The sequence below is a fragment of the Bombina bombina genome, chromosome 6 (assembly GCF_027579735.1).
Source record: "Bombina bombina isolate aBomBom1 chromosome 6, aBomBom1.pri, whole genome shotgun sequence".
Classification (NCBI taxonomy): domain Eukaryota; kingdom Metazoa; phylum Chordata; class Amphibia; order Anura; family Bombinatoridae; genus Bombina; species Bombina bombina.
In genome coordinates this window covers 256,710,811-256,735,790 of record NC_069504.1, presented here as the reverse complement: position 1 = coordinate 256,735,790, position 24,980 = coordinate 256,710,811, and the positions used below count along the sequence as shown (strand labels likewise).

The 24,980-nt window shown below is 39.8% G+C and overlaps 1 protein-coding gene across 1 annotated transcript in view; it reads left to right on the top strand.

Annotated features, from left to right (window-relative positions):
* The window catches only part of KCNMB4 (potassium calcium-activated channel subfamily M regulatory beta subunit 4), a 288,593-nt gene that overhangs the window by 87,584 nt on the left and 176,029 nt on the right, over positions 1-24,980 (top strand). The gene's annotated exons all lie outside the window — the stretch shown is intronic.

The window sequence follows — 24,980 nt, the reverse complement described above, 5'->3', positions numbered from 1 at the left end:
AAAGGGTTAAGGTTGTTAAACAGATTAAAGTAACACTCCACCTTAAGCTGATGCTCAAGGACATCTGTGCTGACGCAGCAGCAATAAATGGACAATAAAAGCTCACTTATTGTTGGAAAGTTCCTCTATGTAGGTCTTGGCCCTGGGTATAGGTGAGAGTATATCTTTTGCTTGTCAGGCAATCAGTACTAAACGTGTAGTAGGCACAGGGTCAGTTCAGTGCAGATAATAGATATGTCCCAGTAAAGTTACTCCCTTTAAGGGGGTGTATGTGGCAGAAAGGTCTCTATGGCAGATATGGTTCCTGTTGCAGCAGCTGCTGCGTGAGAGAATTACAAATATGCAGGTTACTCACCGGGGTCAGAGGAGGCAGTGAAGGATGTCAGCTGAACTGACTGGCTCTCACCCGGTTCCCGCTGGAGGAAACTTACTATGCAAAGAGCTGACAGGTTTGAAGTGTATCTCTAGGGCCTGTCAGTCGGTTGGGCTCTCTGCGCAGGAGTTGAGGAAATGTGAATGTCCCAAGATGGCGGGTGTTCGCGCCTTTTCTTCAGGCTCACTGAGGAAGGATCGTAGCTGGTCCCCAGGGACCACAAAAACTCGGCAGGTCTTCGGAGTCACCGGACCCACCAGAAGGTGAGGATGGTCAGTGTGGAGGGTCACTACAGGTCCGGCGGCCCCAAGCGCTCCAGAGGCAGCTCAGAGAAGCCCCCAAGTGCTGGACAGTCCCACCCGCACGGGAAAGAGCAGCAGGGAGGCACTCCGGAGCGGGTCCCCGATCCTCCGGAGTGATGCAGAAGAACGCGGCTCAATCAGCGGCAGCACAGGCTAAGGTAGGTTAGGCAGTTACTCCGGAGCGGAGCCCCGACCCTCCGGAGTAGGCGAGTAGTTGCCGCACTAGCAGTAGGACCGGGTGGGGGTCTGCCAGCTCCAACAGGGTTGTGTTCAGGTAGCGTCAGGGGTGTGAGAGGCAGGCCAGTAGGTCCAGATGGTTAGGGAATCGGCAATTTCACTCCGGGTACCTCTCTGGTGTGTTCGGCGGTGAGCAGAGGAGTCCTGGTCTCTATACCGCAGCAACACAGCTGCCAATTTCAGCGTAAATGAGCCCAAATAGTTGAGTTGGGCACAATGTTCTGTCCCTGTTCAGTCTCCACCTTATTTCTAACAACAAGTTGGGCAAATGACCCAAAGATTGCACTTTATATAACTTTTTATGGCTTTAGGGCTCAGGAGCTCAGCACACGCACGTCTGTTCAGCTCAGTGGCTAGCTCCACCCCCCTATTGCATTGTCTTTTTATCATGCGTTTGTTGTATATGTAAATATACTGTATTTACTGGTCCTTTTAAGTTTATATTCAGAAATATACATTGATTCTGTGATGAAGCCAAAATAAAACAAAACTCAATAGAAAAGTTATGTTTGTCTAATTGTAAGAAGCTGACTCAGATATTGTTTGTGGCTGGGAAACACTTTATTAAAAAACACAAGATCAATAAGGGTGATTGTGCAGACTAAGAAAAGAGTTGCTTAGACAAAAATAGGATTTTAGCTCAGTCAAGCAAACAACAGTCAATACTGTTACTTAACTGGTAAATCCTTAGTATTGGATTTGCAATACTGATTTAATCCTGTGGATTCCAAATAATATTTACATTCTGCCATTGCTTTCTGTACTCATGCAGGCTATATTTATTACTGGCCTGAGATCAGTGATTCCATATTCTTTTTTTTTTTTTTTAATTTTATTTTTATTGAGGTTATTAGAGACGAGAACAATAAAAACTTAACAGACATCGATGTACAGATACAGTATTACCTTTCCGTTCAAAACAATGTAAATAGACCTGCCACGTTTAGAAGCGCAGCATGCCCGTTACAAACAAATATCTATTGAGCAAGAGAGTAATAGTCCAGACAATATCAAGGATAAGAAGTTTGATACTCTCTTTAAACTGGTCATCAGACCCTTTAGATACTCGCTAAAGCACTTAGATAGCTAATGAGGGAAACAGATTTGAGGGTGAAGCTAAAATAACATATGTGATCATGTTTGAACTTCAGAAATAAGCATTACATATCACAAGTCAATATAAGACTATTCATTCATATAATAAATGGTGGTATGTAATGATGATTGAAAAGTACAAATGTCTAAGAATGAAACCTCATTTTTATATATTAGTTAGGGTTCCCTGTTTTACTCGAAGGAGGGGTCACTTTTGGACCTGAGAATTCCAATGAAAGGTGAGGAGGGAAATTGGCATTTGTGAGGCCGCTTTTGGACCTTAGTAGTGGTTATGGGGGGGGGGGGGGTAAGCAGCGGGCAAAAGCCGCTCGAAATAAGAATGGGGGGAGGGGAGGGGGGGGCGTGATAAGTTACTAATAGATAACCATTTAAGCATAAGCGTAGGGTTAATGATTTATAACCAGATGATTTCTTGCACTTTTTTTTTTTTTGCCCCCCCCAAATATTATCTGCAATTAAGTCCTCCTAAAATAATTGCAATTCCCTTGGGCCTTACTAAGCTTATAATTAGAGGGGGGTTAGCATTTGTAGTGGTCGCTTTTGGGCCAGGGAGAGATTGGTGAGGGATTTGTTACTTAAGCCATAAAATAAATAAATAGAGCTAAACAGTCTTATATAATACAACATATAGAAAAATATCAGGTTCATCTCTTGCAGAATATGTGAATATATATTAACTTTTCAGAAAATGATATCTTAGCAGCTACAAAAGTCTCTGTTACAATTAGTTAGTGATGAGGTAAAACAGACTGTCTGCCTGGTCAGTACTGAGACCAGGTGTAAAAATATCTTGGGCCTTATTATAGTTTTAGAGGAAAAGTGGAGATTATGGCTCAGAAGGTTACTCTGGTGTACTCATGTGCTCTTTTATTATGGCAAATGCAAGGTTAGTAACTAATTTTATGTGGTAGCGCAGCAGCTATAATATGGATAGTGGGAGAGCGCAAAAATATATGCTTTAAAGCGAGTTTCAATGTAAATACATAGATTAGTCAGAGAGTTGAGAGTATATGGGAGCTCTAGTAAAAATCAGATATACAAATATGCGTTATCCATGTGGATCCTGGTATTAGTGTGTGGTAAGCTAACTACCCCTATAATGAGAGGGAGTGAGATTGCGAACTTACTACGTGCCTTGTGGTGAATAAAACAAACATATACACACCTATACCTGTCAGGAAGATAGTTTTTTATGCGCATTGTAGATACATGAGCGCAAAAGATAGGACTATTATGGTGTGGTAGAAGTGCATGGGAAGGGTTAATAGGCTTTTGGACCTGAATGAGTGTAAATATGTAGAACCATAATTATGCAGGGTGAGGTGTGTGACTGAAATAGACTATTATTAAATGGATGCTTGGATATCTGTGTAAACAGTGTGTTATAGTAACTGATGTATTATAAAGGTAATTTAAAAAGAGAAAAAAATTGTATCAGAAAGCAAAACTAGTATATGCACAAATAGCACTAGGAGGGTATAAACTGAGGCACAAATAAAGGATTTTAAACGTATTGCAAACTAAACCACAACGATAGTATAGGGCTTGTCTAAATGACATGGTTGGAGCTGGCCTAGCAAACATTCCTCAGCATGAGGAAAGAACAATAACAGATGTGTCTTCAGTGCCATAAAGTTCCAATATGCCACCGCAAATGGAACAGTCAACCCACTCCAGAAGCTGAGAAGCGGTCTGGATGCCGTGAGACACAAGACAGCACCCAGGGCTTGAGCAAAGTCAGTCTATTCTGCTGCAAATTATAGCGGTTCAGACTATTTGGGGTTGCGTGGGCTAGGGTCATCAAGTCTGTCTGGTACAATAGGCCAGCATAGTGTACCTTCTTAGGTCCGTATACAGGACAACTCTTCTCCGACCTAGTCGCTATCTGGCCACTGTGGCTCCAAGTGCTGGGAATGTTATCAAGGTGTATTAGGAGGCCGGTCCCACCGACCTGATTGCCGCTTGAGAGAAGCTCCACCAAGCATCCCTTGATCTGCATAACAGGAACCGATCCATCAGAGGTAGATTCATCCTCAAGTAGTAAGGTATTTTGCTGCTTCAGTACCTCTAGGTCTCGGGCAAACTGGTTTTCAAAATTGCGAGCGATGGGAAGGCATGAATTTGCGGCGTGTTGAGGCACTGTACTCTGTGTACAGCTAACAATTGTCTCCGCCATTTTGACTGCGTAGTTGTCTCCTGCGCCCATGGTGGACCTAAGCACATGTGTAAGATTTTGAAAGGTATTAGAGATCTGCCGGTCCAGACTACTGAGTAGTGCCTTTATTAGTAGATATTCTCCCTCCATATTCAGAGTAGTGCGGGTTCAAAGTAGTATGAGGATCTCAACTCTAACCTGGGCAGTCGGGGCTGGAGAGTGTTGCGAGCTCTATTTCAGGTCCTCAGTAGCGCTTTCCGAGAGCTAGATTCGTTCATCTGAGATTATGGTATATCCAGTGTCCATATTCAGAGTCACCTCACATTAAGGTGTCTTTATAAAGTAAGTCTGAGCTAAATTGGCTTAAAACTTCAGGAATAATTAGGCGTTTATAGATAAATATGTAGAGAGCTCCTAAAAGTGCGACCTTCCATGGCTGCTGCGTGGCCACGCCCCCCGTGATTCCATATTCTTATCTCACACCATATTTATGTATTTTGCAAGGTAAGCAAAATGATGCTAATATTGAGTGTAGAATAAGGATTTTCAGATTGTATGCCCCAGCAAGCTAGGGTAATGGATACACAAGTTTTCAAACTTTCCATCATGGTTAAATATTTTAAAAAAATGTCATTAGACATTTAAGCAGTTGGTTAGTGTGGCCGCAATCTGTCAATCTCTCATATATGGTAATAAAGAAAGGACAAGCTGGTAGTGAATGAATCATGTTGAGAGCTGGGAATGACATCCAGGTCAGAGATAAAACAGGAAGCAGAAATGAAACAAGGCAATGTAGTATAACAATAAACAAAGTGACAATACTTTGACTAATTACTCCACAGCAATTTGCCTTTTTATATTTATTCCTGGATGAGTAAAAAATTAAATAGATATAACATATGTTGCATTGCTTGTGGATCAGTTACTGACTGGCAGTCTAGATTATCGACCAATGCAAGAGATAGCAAGGACCTTGCTCTCAAAGAACCGTTCAACTCCAAGTGTCAGTCTAGTGGTGCTCTCTCCTCTAGCTGGTGTGTATGGTGAGTGGTGTATTAGATTTAATTCATTTTCTTCATATCCCACTGATGTAACAGCTGTGCGATCACAAAATGTTTTGATTGGTGTGGTAGGGCTAGGGCCACTGAGCACCTTCAATGTGTTGAATACAAGATGTCCATGACCTTGTGTCATGGGTTGTTCTGCTTCCTATAGTTCCTCTTGGTTGCAAAGGCAGATATTTTACTGGCTTACTTATGCTTACATTGGGCAAGACGTTGGAAGATACATTGAGCTTCAGTTTGTAGATCTGTTTCCTCAAACACAGTTTCTCCAGTACAGGCATAGTCATGCTTTCCATGGTTCACACCAACCTTTAGTTTCCTTTTGCAAATTCTTCACTATCTTAATGTTGTGTTCAACCCTACCAGTCTGAATTGTTCACATGCACAATTGCAAACATTACTTTATTGGCCTTGATATGTAAATTCTGTTTTGATTGATTGTAGTGTCAGAACACAGGTTAGGGAACAGATCATTTTCCCAAAAATCAGATTGATGATCAATAATTAGTAGAAAGACTTGTTCTGCTTCATTGAATAGGTCCAGGCTTACAATTTACTATGGTCAGCTTACAGGTAGACAGCACATGCATCATGGGCTATTTTAGTGATACCTGTGCATATTCCTTACCAGTTGATGGACAAATTCTCGGATCTCATGCATGTCAGAATTTTGGAATATTGATCCCTTTTATAGTATGAAATGTCCACTAAAGACCAGCAACTTGTAGTAATCTAAAAAGTGCACATTTCTGGGCGACTGTAACCCAACAAAAAATCTAAATGCAGCATAACAACTGGAAAGAAACCCTTGTACAGTATCACTTTTAGATTGCTGATTTCATCCTTGAATGTCCACTGTTCTTTTCCCAGCAAAAATAACTTTTCCTTTAAATCTGGATAACCAGGAATAAAAACAAACATATGTGTTTGCAAACTTTCAAAAGCTTCTGTTTGCTGATGCATCTGTAAACATGTATTTTATTTTACTGATGTTCAAATAGTCAGCATGATTAACCTTTGTCTTTCATATAGTTCCTGTTGAAAGCTGCAGACAGTGATGCTAGCCACTGTCACTTTGCTGCATATATCACTTATGTACATAAAGCAGTAGTTCTGTATTGTGAATAGTATGCTCTGAAGGCATTTTGGTGCGCCAGAATTAAGGAGCCTTTTGAAAATAGATATCAGTTGTTTATAGTTCTGTTTTTGCTGTAATATTTTTTGTGGCCATAGAGGTGATGATGGATGTAATGGCAAGCAAATGCAATACTCAGAAATGTATTTTTAATTTGTGCACAGTTTTTGTCAGTAGTGGATAAGTGCCCTTGGGGACTCTAGGCAACATCCAAGCCCACTTTTGCTTGAGATATATGGAATAGTGAGGGGCTGTGTAACATCATACTACTGCAGCACAGGTGTATCTGTGACCAGCGGCTTGATGTCCTTCACCGTACCTTAGGAAGCCAGTACCAAACTGCATCCCAGGCCAGAAGACGTCTCAAAGGCTCATAAATATCTGACAGACATTGCAGATAGAGTTATTACATCAGTGAGCTGTGGCATCACTAGTATAACTCTGACCTTCACCGTATCAGCTTTCAAACCCTCTGAGGATAATATATACCTATGTAAGAGAACATGTGAGACCTTGAATTATAGTTTCTTCAAGTTTCAGTTTTACTTGTTTGAAATTATTAAATATCAACAGCAGCTATTATCATTTCACAGCTATTCATAAGCATATTATCAACTATTGGTTTAATACCACTGAATCCAGATACAAGCTCATGTTGTTTACACTGTTACATCTCAGTTACGACTGAGACTAAAAAAGCCAATTTGAACCACCTCTTTCAGCCCCAAGTGGTCCAGAAAGACACATTTTGCCCCCCCCCCCCACACAAGAAGAAATTATATACCCTACTATTGCTGTTTCTTAACAAAATGTTATAGTGATAGAGAAAATAGATTTCCATTATAAAATCAAATTCTTGACTGTTAATGTGATTTATTATAATTATAATAGCTATAATGGTTAATTTCTGAATGACATAACGTACTAAAGTGGTGGATTTGCTCAACATAAAAAAATCAGTGGTGGCTCTGCATGATGAATCAAACAGTGGTGACAATATATAAAACACATGAACCTGGAGGCAGGATGACCTCTTTTCTTTTTTACTATTATAAATAGACTGATACAAGCATATCTAACAGGAAAATGTATCAAGCGGCAGTCAGACAAATTCTCAAGCAGGGAACCTGTCCGCCTGCAATCACCACTTGGCAACATTTAAGGCTGTGTATAAGCAGGGCCTGTCAGTCACCCCAAACAAGCAATTTTGGGGTGATTTATATTTTCTACCTTGAATGAGAAGCATTGACTGCTTGCTAAAATTGTGGTTGCAGACTGAATCTAGCAAGCTTGAACTGCAATTTCTTGGAAGCTGTGAATGCATCTTGATAACATTTTCAAGCCCTAACATAGATCACATTAACTTGCAGTGGATTGCTGTTTTAGCCAGGGGGGGGGTACAGCACACATTTTGACAAATTTCACTCTATACAATAATAAATGCAACATTCTGTACTATATATAAATGCAACACATATATACACATACTTCACTATGGCCTATATTATAAATTTTGCGTTACGGTGCGGCTATACCACTGAAAAAATTGGCCATTGCTCCTGGAATGGCCAGTAACGCATATTACAAGTCGTGGCGGTATAGGCTGTAACGCAAGCATTTTAGCCTTAACACAACCCTCCATTCCAAACTCAAAAAATTATGTTTGAGTGCGGGATTTTCCATAGCGCCGTATTACAGGTTGTGCGGTCCGGCTAAAATGCTTACTTTACAGCCTATACCGACACGATCCATTCCGCCAACTGAGAAAAGTAGTTATAGATTTTGTGAGACAAAAATGTTTCACAAAATTCATAACTAAAATGTTACAAAGTACACTAACACCCATAAACTACCTATTAACCCCTAAACCACAGCCCTTCCGCATTGCAAATACTATATTACACAGATTAACCCCTAATCTGCTGCCCACCTACATCGCTGACACTAAAATAAACCTATTAACACCTAAACCGCCGGGCCCCACATTGTAACTAATAAATTAAACCTATTAACCCTTAATCCGCCACCCCGACATCGCCAACACTAAATATAGCTATTAACCCCTAATCCGCCGCTCCCCGACACTGCCGACACTAAATAAAGCTATTAACCCCTAAACTTCCAGCCCCCCACATCGCAACTAATAAACTAAACCTATTTTAACCCCTAAACCGCTGGCCCCCCACATCGCAAAACACTAAATTTAACTTTTAACCCCTAAACCTAACACCCCCATAACTTTAAATTAAAAGTTACACTATAACTATCTTTAAATAAATAAAAACTTACCTGTGAAATATTATAAATTAACCTAACATTACTATTCTAATAAAATAAAACTATCAATTAAAAAAAAACTAAATACAAATTTAAAAAAAACCAACACTACGAAAAATATAAAAAAAATATAAAATTACAAAAAATAATAAACACTAGAAATACGATAAAAAACCTCTAAGATTACAAAAAATAATAAACAAAATTATCAAAAATAAAAACAATTACACCTAATCTAATAGCCCTATAAAAATAAAAAAGCCCCACCAAAATAAAAACACCCCCTAACCTAAAATAAACTACCAATAGCCCTTAAAATGGCCTTTTGTAGGGCATTGCCCTAAGTTAAACAGCTCTTTTACATTAAAATATTACAAAGTCCCCCTTAAAAGTAAAAAAACCCCACCCAACCAACCCCCCAAAATAAAAAAACGGTCTTAATAAAACCTAAGCTACCCATTGCCCCTAAAGGGGCATTTGTATGGGCATTGCCCTTAAAAGGACATTCAGCTCTTTTACTGCCCTTAAAAGGGCATTCAGCTCTTTTACAGTGCCCATCCCTAATCTAAAAAAAACACTAAGCCCATAAAATCTACTCACGGTTCCTGAAGTCTGGAAATCCATCTTCATCCAGGCGGTGAAAAGTCTTCATCCATGCGGCGACATCTTCATCCATCGCGATGCCATCTTATTTTTTCGTCCTGGTGTCACGGAGCTGTGGAGGCGCAGAGCTGTGGATGTCCGCACCGCCAGCAATGATGCTCCGCACCTCCACAGTTCCGCGACACCGGGATGAAGAAAGAAGATGGCCCCGCGATTGATGATGTTGCGGCCTTTCGCCTTTTTTAGACTTAGGTTTTTTTATTTTGGGGGGTTGTTTGGGTGTGGGGGGGTTACTTTTAGGGGGGACTTTGTAATATTTTAATGTAAAAGAGCTGTTTAACTTAGGGAAATGCCCTACAAAGGGCCCTTTTAAGGGCTATTGGTAGTTTATTGTAGGTTAGGGGGTGTTTTTATTTTTGGGGGCTTTTTTATTTTTATAAGGCTATTAGATTAGGTGTAATTGTTTTTATTTTTGACAATTTTGTTTATTATTTTTTTATAATCTTAGGCCTAGATTTGGAGTTCGGCGGTAAAAGGGCTGTTAACGCTCCGCGGGCTTTTTTCTGACCGCACCATAAAATTAACTCTGGTATCGAGAGTTCAAACAAATGCTGCGTTAGGCTCCAAAAAAGGAGCGTAGAGCATTTTTACCGCAAATGCAACTCTCGATACCAGAGTTGCTTACGGACGCGGCCAGCCTCAAAAACGTGCTCGTGCACGATATCCCCATAGGAAACAATGGGGCTGTTTGAGCTGAAAAAAAACCTAACACCTGCAAAAAAGCAGCGTTCAGCTCCTAACGCAGCCCCATTGTTTCCTATGGGGAAACACTTCCTACGTCTGCACCTAACACTCTAACATGTACCCCGAGTCTAAACACCCCTAACCTTACACTTATTAACCCCTAATCTGCCGCCCCCGCTATCGCTGACCCCTGCATATTTTTTTTAACCCCTAATCTGCCGCTCCGTAAACCGCCGCAACCTACGTTATCCCTATGTACCCCTAATCTGCTGCCCCTAACACCGCCGACCCCTATATTATATTTATTAACCCCTAATCTGCCGCCCCCAACGTCGCCTCCACCTGCCTACACTTATTAACCCCTAATCTGCCGAGCGGACCTGAGCGCTACTATAATAAAGTTATGAACCCCTAATCCGCCTCACTAACCCTATCATAAATAGTATTAACCCCTAATCTGCCCTCCCTAACATCGCCGACACCTAACTTCAATTATTAACCCCTAATCTGCCGACCGGAGCTCACCGCTATTCTAATAAATGTATTAACCCCTAAAGCTAAGTCTAACCCTAACACTAACACCCCCCTAAGTTAAATATAATTTTTATCTAACAAAATAAATTAACTCTTATTAAATAAATGATTCCTATTTAAAGCTAAATACTTACCTGTAAAATAAATCCTAATATAGCTACAATATAAATTATAATTATATTATAGCTATTTTAGGATTTATATTTATTTTACAGGCAACTTGGTAATTATTTTAACCAGGTACAATAGCTATTAAATAGTTAAGAACTATTTAATAGTTACCTAGTTAAAATAATAACAAATTTACCTGTAAAATAAATCCTAACCTAAGATATAATTAAACCTAACACTAGACTATCAATAAAATAATTAAATAAACTACCTACAATTACCTACAATTAACCTAACACTACACTATCAATAAATTAATTAAACACAATTCCTACAAATAAATACAATTAAATAAACTAGCTAAAGTACAAAAAATAAAAAAGAACTAAGTTACAGAAAATAAAAAAATATTTACAAACATAATAAAAATATTACAACAATTTTAAACTAATTACACCTACTCTAAGCCCCCTAATAAAATAACAAAGCCCCCCAAAATAAAAAATTCCCTACCCTATTCTAAATTAAAAAAGTTACAAGCTCTTTTACCTTACCAGCCCTGAACAGGGCCCTTTGCGGGGCATGCCCCAAGAATTTCAGCTCTTTTGCCTGTAAAAGAATAAATACAATACCCCCCCCCCAACATTACAACCCACCACCCACATACCCCTAATCTAACCCAAACCCCCCTTAAATAAACCGGAACAGCCAATAGAATGCGAGCTCAATCTGATTGGCTGATTGGATCAGCCAATCGGATTGAACTTGATTCTGATTGGCTGATTCCATCAGCCAATCAGAAAATTCCTACCTTAATTCCGATTGGCTGATAGAATCCTATCAGCCAATCGGAATTCGAGGGACGCCATCTTGGATGACGTCCCTTAAAGGAACAGTCATTCGTCGTTCAGTCGTCGGTCCGGATGGATGTTCCGCGCTGGAGGTCTTCAGGATCCTGCGGCTTCGCTCCGGATGGAAGACCATAGAAGATGCCGTCTGGATGATGACTTCAATCGGATGGAAGATCCTCTTCTGCCCCGCTTGGATGAAGACTTTGACCGGATCATGGACCTCTTCAGCCCCCGCTTGGGCTTGGATCAGGACATCGGAGGAGCTCTTCAGGACGGATCGGTGAACTTGGTATGGTGAAGACAAGGTAGGAAGATCTTCAGGGGCTTAGTGTTAGGTTTATTTAAGGGGGGTTTGGGTTAGATTAGGGGTATGTGGGTGGTAAGTTGTAATGTTGGGGGGGGGGGTATTGTATTTATTCTTTTACAGGCAAAGAGCTGAAATTCTTGGGGCATGCCCCGCAAAGGGCCCTGTTCAGGGCTGGTAAGGTAAAAGAGCTTGTAACTTTTTTAATTTAGAATAGGGTAGGGAATTTATTATTTTGGGGGGCTTTGTTATTTTATTAGGGGGCTTAGAGTAGGTGTAATTAGTTTAAAATTGTTGTAATATTTTTATTATGTTTGTAAATATTTTTTTATTTTCTGTAACTTAGTTCTTTTTTATTTTTTGTACTTTAGCTAGTTTATTTAATTGTATTTATTTGTAGGAATTGTGTTTAATTAATTTATTGATAGTGTAGTGTTAGGTTAATTGTAGGTAATTGTAGGTAGTTTATTTAATTATTTTATTGATAGGGTAGTGTTAGGTTTAATTATATCTTAGGTTAGGATTTATTTTACAGGTAAATTTGTTATTATTTTAACTAGGTAACTATTAAATAGTTCTTAACTATTTAATAGCTATTGTACCTGGTTAAAATAATTACAAAGTTGCCTGTAAAATAAATATTAATCCTAAAATAGCTACAATGTAATTATAATTTATATTGTAGCTATATTAGGATTTATTTTACAGGTAAGTATTTAGCTTTAAATAGGAATAAGTTATTTAATAAGAGTTAATTAATTTCGTTAGATGTAAATTATATTTAATTTAGGGGGGTGTTAGTGTTAGGGTTAGACTTAGCTTTAGGGGTTAATACATTTATTAGAATAGCGGTGAGGTCCGCTCGGCAGATTAGGGGTTAATAATTGAAGGTAGGTGTCGGCGATGTTAGGGAGGGCAGATTAGGGGTTAATACTATTTATGATAGGGTTAGTGAGGCGGATTAGGGGTTAATACATTTATTATAGTAGCGCTCAGGTCCGCTCGGCAGATTAGGGGTTAATAAGTGTCGGCGACGTTGAGGGGGGCAGATTAGGGGTTAATAAATATAATATAGGGGTCGGTGATGTTAGGGGCAGCAGATTAGGGGTACATAGGGATAACGTAGGTGGCGGCGATTTGCGGTCGGAAGATTAGGGGTTAATTATTTTAAGTAGCTGGCGGCGACGTTGTGGGGGGCAAGTTAGGGGTTAAGAAATATAATATAGGGGTCGGCGGGGTTAGGGGCAGCAGATTAGGGGTACATAAGTATAACGTAGGTGGCGGTCGGCAGATTAGGGGTTAAAAATTTAAATCGAGTGGCGGCGATGTGGGGGGACCTCGGTTTAGGGGTACATAGGTAGTTTATGGGTGTTAGTGTACTTTAGGGTACAATAGTTAAGAGCTTTATAAACCGGCGTTAGCCAGAAAGCTCTTAACTCCTGCTATTTTCAGGCGGCTGGAGTTTTGTCGTTAGAGCTCTAACGCTCACTTCAGAAACGACTCTAAATACCAGCGTTAGAAAGATCCCATTGAAAACATAGGATACGCAAATGGCGTAGGGGGATCTGCGGTATAGAAAAGTCGCGGCTGAAAAGTGAGCGTTAGACCCTTTAATCACTGACTCCAAATACCAGCGGGCGGCCAAAACCAGCGTTAGGAGCCTCTAACGCTGGTTTTGACGGCTACCGCCGAACTCCAAATCTAGGCCTTAGTGTTTATAATTTTTTGTAATGTTAGATTTTTTAAATTTACTCGTAGTATTAGGTTATTTTTAATTTGTAATTTCGGGTTTTTATTTTTTTCGTAGTGTTAGGTTTTTTTAAATTTGTAATTTAGGTTTTTTAATTGTTAGTTTTTTTTAATTTTATTTGAATAGTAATGTTAGGTTAATTTATAGTTTAATGTTAGTTTTTTTTTTATTTCACAGTTAAGTTTATGTTTATTTAAAGTGAATGTAAATTTTGATGCTAAAGTGCCCGGTTTTTAAAACTTTGATTAAAAACAGGGGCACTTTAATTCATCAAAATTTACATTTCACTCCTGTTGTGGAAAAAACTTACCTTTTAATCTTCACAGCAGCTTCAGCTTCCTCCACCCATCTCAAAGCCTCTTCCTGGGTCTAAAATGAGGCATCCGGCTTCCTCCAATCACAGCGTTGAATCAGACACTGATTCCCCCAGGGGGGAAGCTGTGATTGGAGGATGCCCTATCAATTTCTGGCTTGTGAGACCGGAGGAAGCTGGAGCTGCTGTGAAGATTAAAAGGTAATTTTTTTTTCACAACAGGAGTGAAATGTAAATTGTAATGACATAAAGTGCCCCTGTTTTTAATTGAAGTTTTGAAAACCGGGCACTTTAGCATCAAAATTTACATTCACTTTAAAGATAGTTATATTGTAACTTTTAATTTAAAGTTAGGGGGGTGTTAGGTTTAGGGGTAATAGTTTAATTTAGTGTTTTGTGATGTGGAGGTCCGGCGGTTTAGGGGTTAATAGTTTTAGTTTAAAATTAGCGATGTGGGGGCCGACGGTTTAAGGGTTAATATGTTTATTTAGGTGTTAGCGATGCGGGAGGACGTCAGTTTAGGGGTTAATCACTTTTTTGTGTCGGCGATGTCAGGGAGCGGCGGATTAGGGGTTAATAACTTTATTTAGCGTCGGCGATGTCGGTGAGCGGCAGATTAGGGGTTAATATCTTTATTTAGTGTCGATGTCGGGGGCGGCGGTCTAGGGGTGTTTATACTAGAGGGTTATGTTAGGGTGTTAGGTTTAAACGTAAATTTATTTTCCCCATAGACATTAATGGGATTGCGTTACAGCGATTTCCCATTCCGCGATCGCAGGTGTTAGTTTTTTTTCTAACACTCTCTCCCCATTGATGTCTATGGAAGAAAGCGTGCATGAGAACGTAAACTCAGCACTTTGCTTTTGTGTGGTATGGAGCTTAACGCACAGCACAAGGAGGTTTTTCAGTAACCCGTAATGACAGTGCTATGGAAAGTGCGGTACTGCTCATTTTATTGCGTTCTTTACGCACCCGGTATAGCGCAAAACTCGTAATCTAGGTATATGTAATTACTTTATTGAAAATATAAGCTGTGCTGTAAAATGATGTTTAGGGTTTATACACTAAAAACAGAACAGTGCCACTGCCTATGCACTCAAGGTAAGAAGAGAATACGGAGAGAGGAAAGGAGGTATATATGTGGCACACTTGAGTTAAAGGGACACTGCACCCAAATTTTTTCTTTTGTGATTCAGATAGAGCATGACATTTTAAGCAACTTTCTAATTTACTCCTATTATCATTTTTTCTTTATTCTCTTGGTATCTTTATTTGAAATGCAAGAATGTAAGTTTAGATGCCGGCCCATTTTTGGTGAACAAACTGGGTTGTCCTTGCTGATTGGTGGATAAATTCATCCACCAATAAAAAAGTGCTCTCCAGAGTTCTGAAGAAAAAAAAATAGGATAATAGGAGTAAATTAGAAAATTGCTTAAAATTGCATGCTCTATCTGAATCACAAAAGAAAATTTCTGGGTTCAGTGTCCCTTTAAGAGACTTAATTTTCTATATAATGATGGATAGGGAGGACTGATGGAACTTCTAAGATATAACTTTTATTGGTATATATTAAAAAGATATTTGATAAAAGCATGACAAACAAAAACATATACAACACAGAGGATTGAATAGATATGGGGACTTTATCCTTTAATAAGTATCAGTGTGAGTGTAATTTACTGAGACCACTGGAGGATAGTGGTGGTGGAGGGGTAAATTAGTCTGTAAAAGTCATATCCAATTATTTGCAGAAAATCTTGGGGATAGCGATTAATTGCAGGATTCCTAAATAGAAAAGTATTGCTACAAAATAACACCGTGCCCCACCACAAATGTATCCAAAGTCTACCTCTCTCTTGTGAGAGGTACAAAATTAACCTGACTGTTAACCAGACCCCAAATATCTACTGTGTATATAAAATCAAATGATAACAAGATCATTCATAAACATTACATGAGAAATAAAGTATTAAGTATAAAAATTGGTGTTTGCAAGAAAAGCACAAAAGTATGTCTTACGCAGGCTTCTCCTGTAATATGGCAGATATCTGTAGGAGCAGAGAACAGAGAGAGGCGCCTTATGGGACAGTATCGTGGTGTCGCTAATATGCAGATAGAGGCAGACAGCACACACAGATGGAAGATTACTCACAAGTGAGGCGGCATAAACGTATATGCCAAACTAGACAGGACGGAACCTTAGTCGCCCGCCAGACGATCCAATAGGAGAAAGACTCTCACGTTCCAGTGGTCCAATCCGCTACGGCGGACAAAGGCAGACGTCAGGTGCCCACAGCGTCTGTGGGAGGATCAATGGCTCAGAGTCCTTAGTGCAAGTGGCAGAATATCGCTCCACACATAGGATCAGATGGTAGGCAATGAGAGCGGGGTTATCGTAAAAGATATTTTTATTGATAAAAGTAAAATTAAAACTGTTTTATGTATTTTAAACAGTTTTAATTTTACTTTTATCAATAAAAATATCTTTTACGATAACCCCGCTCTCATTGCCTACCATCTGATCCTATGTGTGGAGCGATATTCTGCCACTTGCACTAAGGACTCTGAGCCATTGATCCTCCCACAGACGCTGTGGGCACCTGACGTCTGCCTTTGTCCGCCGTAGCGGATTGGACCACTGGAACGTGAGAGTCTTTCTCCTATTGGATCGTCTGGCGGGCGACTAAGGTTCCGTCCTGTCTAGTTTGGCATACGTTTATGCCGCCTCACTTGTGAGTAATCTTCCATCTGTGTGTGCTGTCTGCCTCTATCTGCATATTAGCGACACCACGATACTGTCCCATAAGGCGCCTCTCTCTGTTCTCTGCTCCTACAGATATCTGCCATTTTCCTACTTTTGGGAGTGCTGCCGTTAGATCGGGTGGCCTGCGGTGTGGTATTACCTTGCCTCCCCCGAGACTGGTTTTGGTTTATGTGCTTTGCATCTCATACCTGCGCACCTCAATAAGGACTCAATCCTCGTTTTTTCTGTCTCCTGTAATATGAGGTATATAAGTATATACCCTAATCTATGGCTTCTATCTATAAGGAAAAGAGCGTATACGATATATTAAAAAGTCTCACAAATGGGTATCTACCTCTAACCCAAAATGAGAACGACTAGGTATGGAGAAAAATAGCAGTATTATTCTCACATAGTGCTAGCAAGCAACGTCAACCAACATACTTAAATCCTTGATAGGAATCCCTCATATGCTATTGAGGGTACCGGTAGATAGTTAGCTTTTTAAATTAGGACCCAAAAGTGGAGACTATGTGCCAATCAAGGCCAACAAAATTAAGTATTAAGCTCTTTTAAACAAAATAGATGCAGGAGAAGCAGTGCGAATGCCTGACGTGCGTTTCACAGACTGCTTTTTCAAAGGTGCGGTTCGTCCTCAATGTTATCCATCTTTATATGAGCACCAGCCAATCCGGGAGGGGGTGTGACCCATACATGTGATTATGGCTGCCAATCATATTGCAGCCGTGACATCACATACTCACGTGATGTAAAGGTTTACATCCCGTTTGACAGGGGATAATCAAATACGGAGCTAATAGGTCTAGCCATTATAGTATTTAGCAGTATATCGATCAGGTGATATATACCAGACATATAATATGTATATTTTTCAGATCCATCTAATACTGTAGTTATAAGATATACAGTATATACCTCATTAATTGATATCATCAGAAGGAACGATTATAGTAAAAATTTTAACATAAGTTATAATTTACAGGTAAATGGTTAAACAGAAATTGGGTCTAAGTCCTATTGAAATGACTTGTCAGGATAGTGTGTATCAGTATTCCTGTCAGCTCGGGTATAACAAGCATGCCATATATATATTTTTGACATCCTTCTAACACGGTAGTTATAAAATGAATATGATACAATAATTGATTATAACAAAGAAGCTTGATACATGTTATATATTTCAAATCTGTAGTAGATGTGTAATAAACAGAGATTGGATATGTGCTCTATTGGAAAGAATCGTCCTATACCGGTGACCTGAGGTTAAAAAGGTGTTATACATTCAATTTATACCACATTAGTATTCATATATTGGAGAAAGAGGGGTACAATTATTGTAATTATCAGAAAGGGAAATAGTTTTCCATCGCTGTTTTGCTGATCAGATTGGAGATGCAATGCGTTGCATGGTTAGGTTAGTAAGGGGGGGTTTTCACTTCTAGGTGTGACCCAAAAGCTTTGGTAATGGATATATTTGTCACATGTTTGTTATAATCACAACAAAGGAGGGCACTCAATCTCTGGTTATTGGTATCATATGTACAGATTTTCACAGTCTTTGAAATGAGGGGTATGTGGTCCTCAAGGGGGTTTCATAGTGGGATTTGGTCTATCACTCCGTACCACTAATTTATAGGAATAGACCAAAGCTAAGTTGTTCATTCAGGCCTTTCGGAGCCATGGTCTGTAACCAAAAGATCTATGTTGTTTCTTCCTTGAGAAGCATAGTTTCTATATTTCTTCCTCTAATTCCTGGTTTCACCTTTTGGAGAATCCAGCATTTCAGGTCTGCTTTTCCTCCATGTTTGTTTAGGAAGTGCCTGGCTACTGTTGTGATTTTATTTCCTTTATCCAAGTCATTTCTGGCATTTCGGATATTCCTGAGGTGCTCACCCAGTCTGGTTCTAAGCTCTCTGGTAGACATCCCTACGTATCTCATCCCTCAGCAACATTCAATACAATAAATTATATTGTTGGTACGGCAATTGTGGAAGTCATTTATATACCTAATTCATTTTGGAAATATTTCCATCTGTTTTACTGTACTAATATATGTACAGAATTTACAAGTTCCACAGGGATAGGTACCCTTTAGGTTGTCTTTCCTTCTGTTCACATGTTTGACAAAATGACTTCTCATAATCTTGTCCCTTATTGTGGGTGCTCTTCTCCATGAGACTGATACTCTCTGGCCTATTTGTTTGGCTAGATCATAGTCGGTATGTAGTATATGGATGTGCCGATTTAGAATTTCAGTTATTTCCTTATGAGCTTCATTATAGGTACCAATGGACCTTATTTTATTATCTTTATTCTCCTTTCTTTTTGGTACAAGGAGATCTGATCTGTGATAGGCTTTTTTGAGGATGGAGTTTGAATAACCCCTTTCTTTTAATCTAATTTTTAGGTCTTTAGGCTGTATTTTGAAGTTTTCTAATTCTGAGCAGTTGCGTTGCAGACACAAAAATTCACCATATGGGATTGCCCTCTTTGTTGGCTCATGGTGTGCACTTTTGAATCTTAAAATAGAGTTTGTAGCTGTTTCTTTTCTGTAGAGATTGGTTTCAATTTTACCAAACATGTCCCTGGATATGCTCAGATCCAAAAAGGTTACTTCGTCTTATTTGCTCTCGTATGTCATTTTGAGGTTCAGATCATTAGAATTCAGTACTTTTATGAAGGTCTGAAATGAATTTACGTCACCTTTCCATAAAATAAAGAGATAATCGATGTACCTCAGCCATAGTATAACGTTTTCAGTGTATTTTGCCATTTTTTCTCCAAAAACTGTATCCCGTTCCCACCACCCAAGGTGCAAGTTTGCGTATGTTGGGGCGCATGCTGTCCCCATGGCGGTGCCTCTGGTTTGGAGATAAAATGTATTATTGAATACAAAGTAGTTATGACTTAGTACAAATCTGAGTAGTCGTATTATGAACAGATTTTTTTCTATACAATTGGATGATTCCATTTTCAGGAAAAACTCTGCTGCAAAACAGCCCCATTCATAATCTATTGAGGTGTACAGTGATTCTACATCACATGTTGCAAGTAGAGTGTTTTCATCCAAGATGATACCTTCGATTTTGTGTAGTACATCCATTGTGTCTCTGACATAGGAGGATAATGATAACATAATTCCCCTTAACCTGAAGTCTATTTATCTTGAAGCTTGTTCACACAAGCTTCCTATGCCAGAGACGATTGGTCTTTCAGGGGTGTCAAATTATTTTTATGGATTTTGGGTAGAAGGTACAGAGTTGCAAGTAGAGTGTTTTCATCCAAGATGATACCTTCGATTTTGTGTAGTACATCCATTGTGTCTCTGACATAGGAGGGTAATGATAACATAATACCCCTTAACCTGAAGTCTATATATCTTGAAGCTTGTTCACACAAGCTTCCTATGCCAGAGACGATTGGTCTTCCAGGGGTGTCAAATTATTTTTTATGGATTTTGGGTAGAAGGTACAGAGTTGCTGTTTTTGGTTTCTCATCTGTCAGATATTTCAGCTTATTACTGTTTATAATATCATCTTTCTTTGCATTAGCGATGATTTTCATATATATATATAGACAGAAAGTCCGGAGTGGGGTCCCCAAAGAGAAGCTTGTAGCATTTTTTTTCTCCCAGTTGTTTAAGAGCTTCAATTATGTACATTTCTTTTGGCCATAGAACAATGTTTCCACCTTTATCGGATGGTTTCACAATAATGTCCGACCATGTTTGTATGACTTTTAATGCTGCTTGTTCTTGTTTGTTCAGATTTGAGGATATTTTCATCTCTAGCTTTAGAATTCCCTATTGACTACTTTCAAATATGTTTCAATTTGTGGGAATTGTGTCACCTGGGGCATATAGGTGGATTTAGCTTTTACTTTTGATAGCCAATCCGAGTTGGTAATAGATTCCTCATCATTTTCTTCCAAAAGAGACACTGGATTTTATAGTGCTATTTTGTCTAAATTGCTATCATCATGTCTAGTATATATTTTCTTTAAGACTATTTTTCTGATAAACAGGTGTAAGTCTTTGATGGTCTCAAAATGATTGAGAGTCTGTGGGGGGAAAATTAGCCTTCTACTTAGGACACTTATGTGATGGGGGGTAAGGGTTTTGTTGGAGAGATTAATAATTTGCAGATTTCCTGGTTCTACCAGTGTGATCTTCTCCCCCAATCCTCCCTGGTTCCCCCATTGTTTTTGTAACCCCATCTGGTCCTGTTTCTGAGATTCCGATCTTGGCTGCCCACCCCTTCTTTTTCTTTTCTTTTTGTTTTTTTTGCTGCCTCGTTTTTTTGAAAGGATGGCCTGTCTATCACTAGCATTTTGTACCCTTAAGGTTCTATTGGTTACTGTTTCCTCTGTGTCTTCTGCTGCAGAAGATTCACATTCTGAGGATGCTATTTCATCTTTGTTTTTATTAGATGGTAGGTAATTCCTTCTGCATCTTATTTGGTATTTAGGCACTGCCTATGCAGGGATACGTAGGTCTACCCTCCTAGGACATTTAAGAGACCTAATATTCTCCCCCTTACCTCTAATTTTAGAGGCTTCTTATTAACTGAAGGTAATAATGATGTATTATGCATAATGATTCCAAAACATTTATACACTGAAAATGAACACACTGCACTGTATAATTATTTTGTCAATTACAGTATCTAATCACTGAAATAGGACTTGTCTTGTAGTATATCAAAAGTTATAGGATTGTCTGTGCTCCTACAAGTGCATATTGTCCCCAGTAATACCCATTAGGCTATGGATGGATCATGGAGGCAAGTCTCACTGCTGTCATCGGCTACACCAACTTTTATGAAGGCTACTAATATTTTACAGATTGCACAGGGGCTGTGCAGTGAGATATTTCAGTCAGATGCTTCCAGCTGTTTTTGCTGACCTGCACTCTCTGCCTCCCTACGTTTCAGGAGAGTCCCCTCCAATTCTAGCCATTATGCCACAACTTGTAATATGAAAAACAAATAAGACAGCTAAAAAAAAAATATACGCATTAAATTTTTTTAAAAAAAGTCATGCACCAAATTTGCCACCCCCCAAGGGACGCTCTTAGGCGGTCTGCCTCTATTGTAATACCGGCCCTGCATTAGACTGCAAAAATGTATCACGTGACAAACGTGCCTTATAGTGAAAGTAATTTTTAATATATAAGAATACAACTATTGTTTAATTGAGTATAAACTAGTGTAGTCGCTAACTTATTTTGCTTCTTAATATAAGGAGAGTCATGGCTTTATTCCTTACTGTTGGGAAATACTGAACCTGGCCACCAGGAGGAGGCAAAGATACCCCAGCCAAAGGCTTAAATACCACTCCCACTTCCCCTATCCCCCAGTCATTCTTTGCCTTTCATCACAGGAGGATGACAGAGAAGTGTCAGAAGATTTTGGAGTTGTTCCTCAGGAGGGATATGTGACTTTCGTTATGAGTCTTGTCATTCTCTTAGTGAGAGCATTGACAAAAGTTAGAGTCTGGAGATGCAGGGAGAGTCTTTCTGCGAACCCATCCAGACTGCCTGTTAACAGCTCCTTAAGCAACCAGTGTTGACGAGTTTCACTGTCTGCTTTCTTCACTCGAGTCCATGTCAGGAGCGATTCTACAAGACTGTCACACTTGAGAGGCTGTGTTTCTGTTCCACATCACTGATTTTGGTAAGATCATTTAAATTTTTACTTATGTTGAAATTGCTGAAGACAGGGTCACAGTGTAACTCCTTTTATCTTTATAGAATTGTGGGTTAATATCTCCTGAGGGAGGTTATTGAACAGTGGGGATTAATCAAATGTGTTCTTTGGTTTATGCTGCTTTATGTGTGAGATTTATTTTGGGCTCATAGAGTGTTGTTATGCGGTAACGGAACATACAGGTGTTTTACTTTCACTTTGAACGCTGCGCAGCTTGTAGCTTGGCTCACTTTTTCTCATAGCAGGGGCAGTCCTGCATTGCACACCACGTGACCGGGAGTGGTCACACTTTTGTTTTCCCTTTCCTGACCAAGCTAGCTGTCGGAGAGGTCGCTTCTTCTCTGGTTGCCTGGGTCTAGGAGGTGGTGAGTGCCCCAGTCATTGGGGGTATAAAAGTGCCGTTTTTGTGAGAAATAAAAAGTGCATTTATTTGTATCCTACTGTTGTTAGCGGAAGCTATGGAGGATCCTGATATGCTTGAGGGTACTCCCTCTATTCCAAATAGTAATAGCTGTCTATATTGTGTGGAGACCTTGGTGTGCCCGCCCTCTCAACTATGTTCATTATGCATCAACAAGGTTATTGTGTCTAAGAAGGTTAACCCCTTTAGTACGCCTTAGCTGTCCACCTCTGAGGTGCATACCCATCAATCATCTCCATTGTCACATGCAGCTTCCCATAGCATGCCTGATCCTCTGTCTGGAGGGATCCTTTTACCATCAGACTTTACCACACAATTGAAGACGGCGGTGTCTGAGGTCCTTATTGCTCTACCTCGCCCTGCTAAGTGCAAGCGAAATGTTAAACATAGCGCTCTAGTCCAGGGGACATCCAGTGATTTGCTTGATTTGTCTGTCTTTCAAGTATCCCAGGATGGGTCACACTCTGAGTCATCAGAGGGTGAAATTTCTGGATCGGAGTCTGCTACCTCTAGGCCTCCGGCTGCGGAGGAGCCAACCTTTAGATTTAAAAATTGAACAACTACGTTTTCTTCTAAAGAAGGTTCTGTCGACATTAGAGGTTCCAGAAGCCAAGTTGCCTGATGAACCTTTGATTCCTAAATTAGACAGAGTGTACAAGGACAGGGTAGCCCCGCTAACTTTTCCTGTACCTGTAAAAATGTTGAATATTATTAAAAACAAATGGGATAGAATTGGATCTTCCTTTTCCCCTTCGTCTGCCTTTAAAAAATTATTCCCGGTCCCGGACTCTCAGCTGGAGCGGGATATTTATTTCAACCGGCAGCAGCTATTTACTCGGTTGCTGGAGCTGTGGCCTACTGGTGCGACTCCTTAATGGAATTGATCAAGGTGGAGGGTTCCCTCGACGTTATCCAAGACAGAATTAAGGCTTTGAGAATTGCTAATTCTTTTATCTGTGATGCAAACATGCAGATTATTCGACTTGAATGCTAAAATCGCTGGTTTAAGGGAAACATTTTATTTGGTCCAGGCCTGGACTCTATTATCTCCATGGTTACAGGGAGCAAGGGTGCCTTCCTACCGCAAGATAAATAGAACAAATCTAAGGGACAAGGATCTAATTTTCGTTCCTTTCGTTCTGAAAAGTCCCAACGTCAGCAGTCCTCCTCTAAGCCCGAGCAAACCAAGAGCACTTGGAAGCCGGCTTAATCCTGGAATAAATCCAAGCAGAACAAGAAGCCTGCCGAGAAAAAGTCGGCATGAAGGGGCGCATACAAAGTGAGAAGCTCTCTACCAGGAACGAACAACAGATCATCAGCTAGTTCTATGGCGATTTACCACCCGGAAGCAGCCTCTTTTAGACCAAGAATCTTTACAAAGGTTCTAGGAGCTCTCTTGGCTGTCGCCAGAACCCAAGGTATAGCAGTAGCTCCCTACTTGGACGACATTCTGGTTCAAGCACCATCCTTTTGGCTAGCCGAGGACCATTCGGTTTCTCTTCTCTCTTCTTCGATCACATGGATGGAAGATAAACTTAGAGAAGAGTTCTCTCATTCCAAGCACCAGGGTAGAATTCCTGGGTACTATAATAGATTCAATATCCATGAGGATATTTCTAACCGACCAGAGACGATGCAAGCTAGCTTCACCATGTCTTGCCCTCCTTAAAGGGTTATAAAACTTTTCTTTTGTAATTGATTTAACAATTACCAGCAGTTAGTTTAAAAATCACACTTCTTAATCAGCTTACTTTTATTTGTAAACGAAGCTTCATTTCCCATGTAAATTATATTATTATATAAGCTAAAAATGTCTCTTACGACCGCCCATAATAGAAGGAAGGCTTTACAAATAATATATGCAAAGCTATCATCAAATCGGGCAGCAGAACTGTATATCTTATTTAAATATTCATAAACGCTTCCTTTTCCAACATCGCATGCGCATTGTACAGCTAATGCCATAGCCTCCATTTTTCTTTACCCACTGCCCCGCATGCTCACGTAGCATACTCAATATGCTCGTCAGTCTAGGGGGTTTTACAAAAATTTAAAAATTGCTCGTCAGTCTAGGGGTTTGAAAAATACTTACCTAAATAGTTACAGATGATGATGCTGCTCAGTGCGCTTCTGACTGCCTCCGTTGTGTCCTTTCATCTTCAGCCACTCCTACTACAAGGTCACCAGCCTTCATCAGCACCCGGCACTGTGTTGATGACGC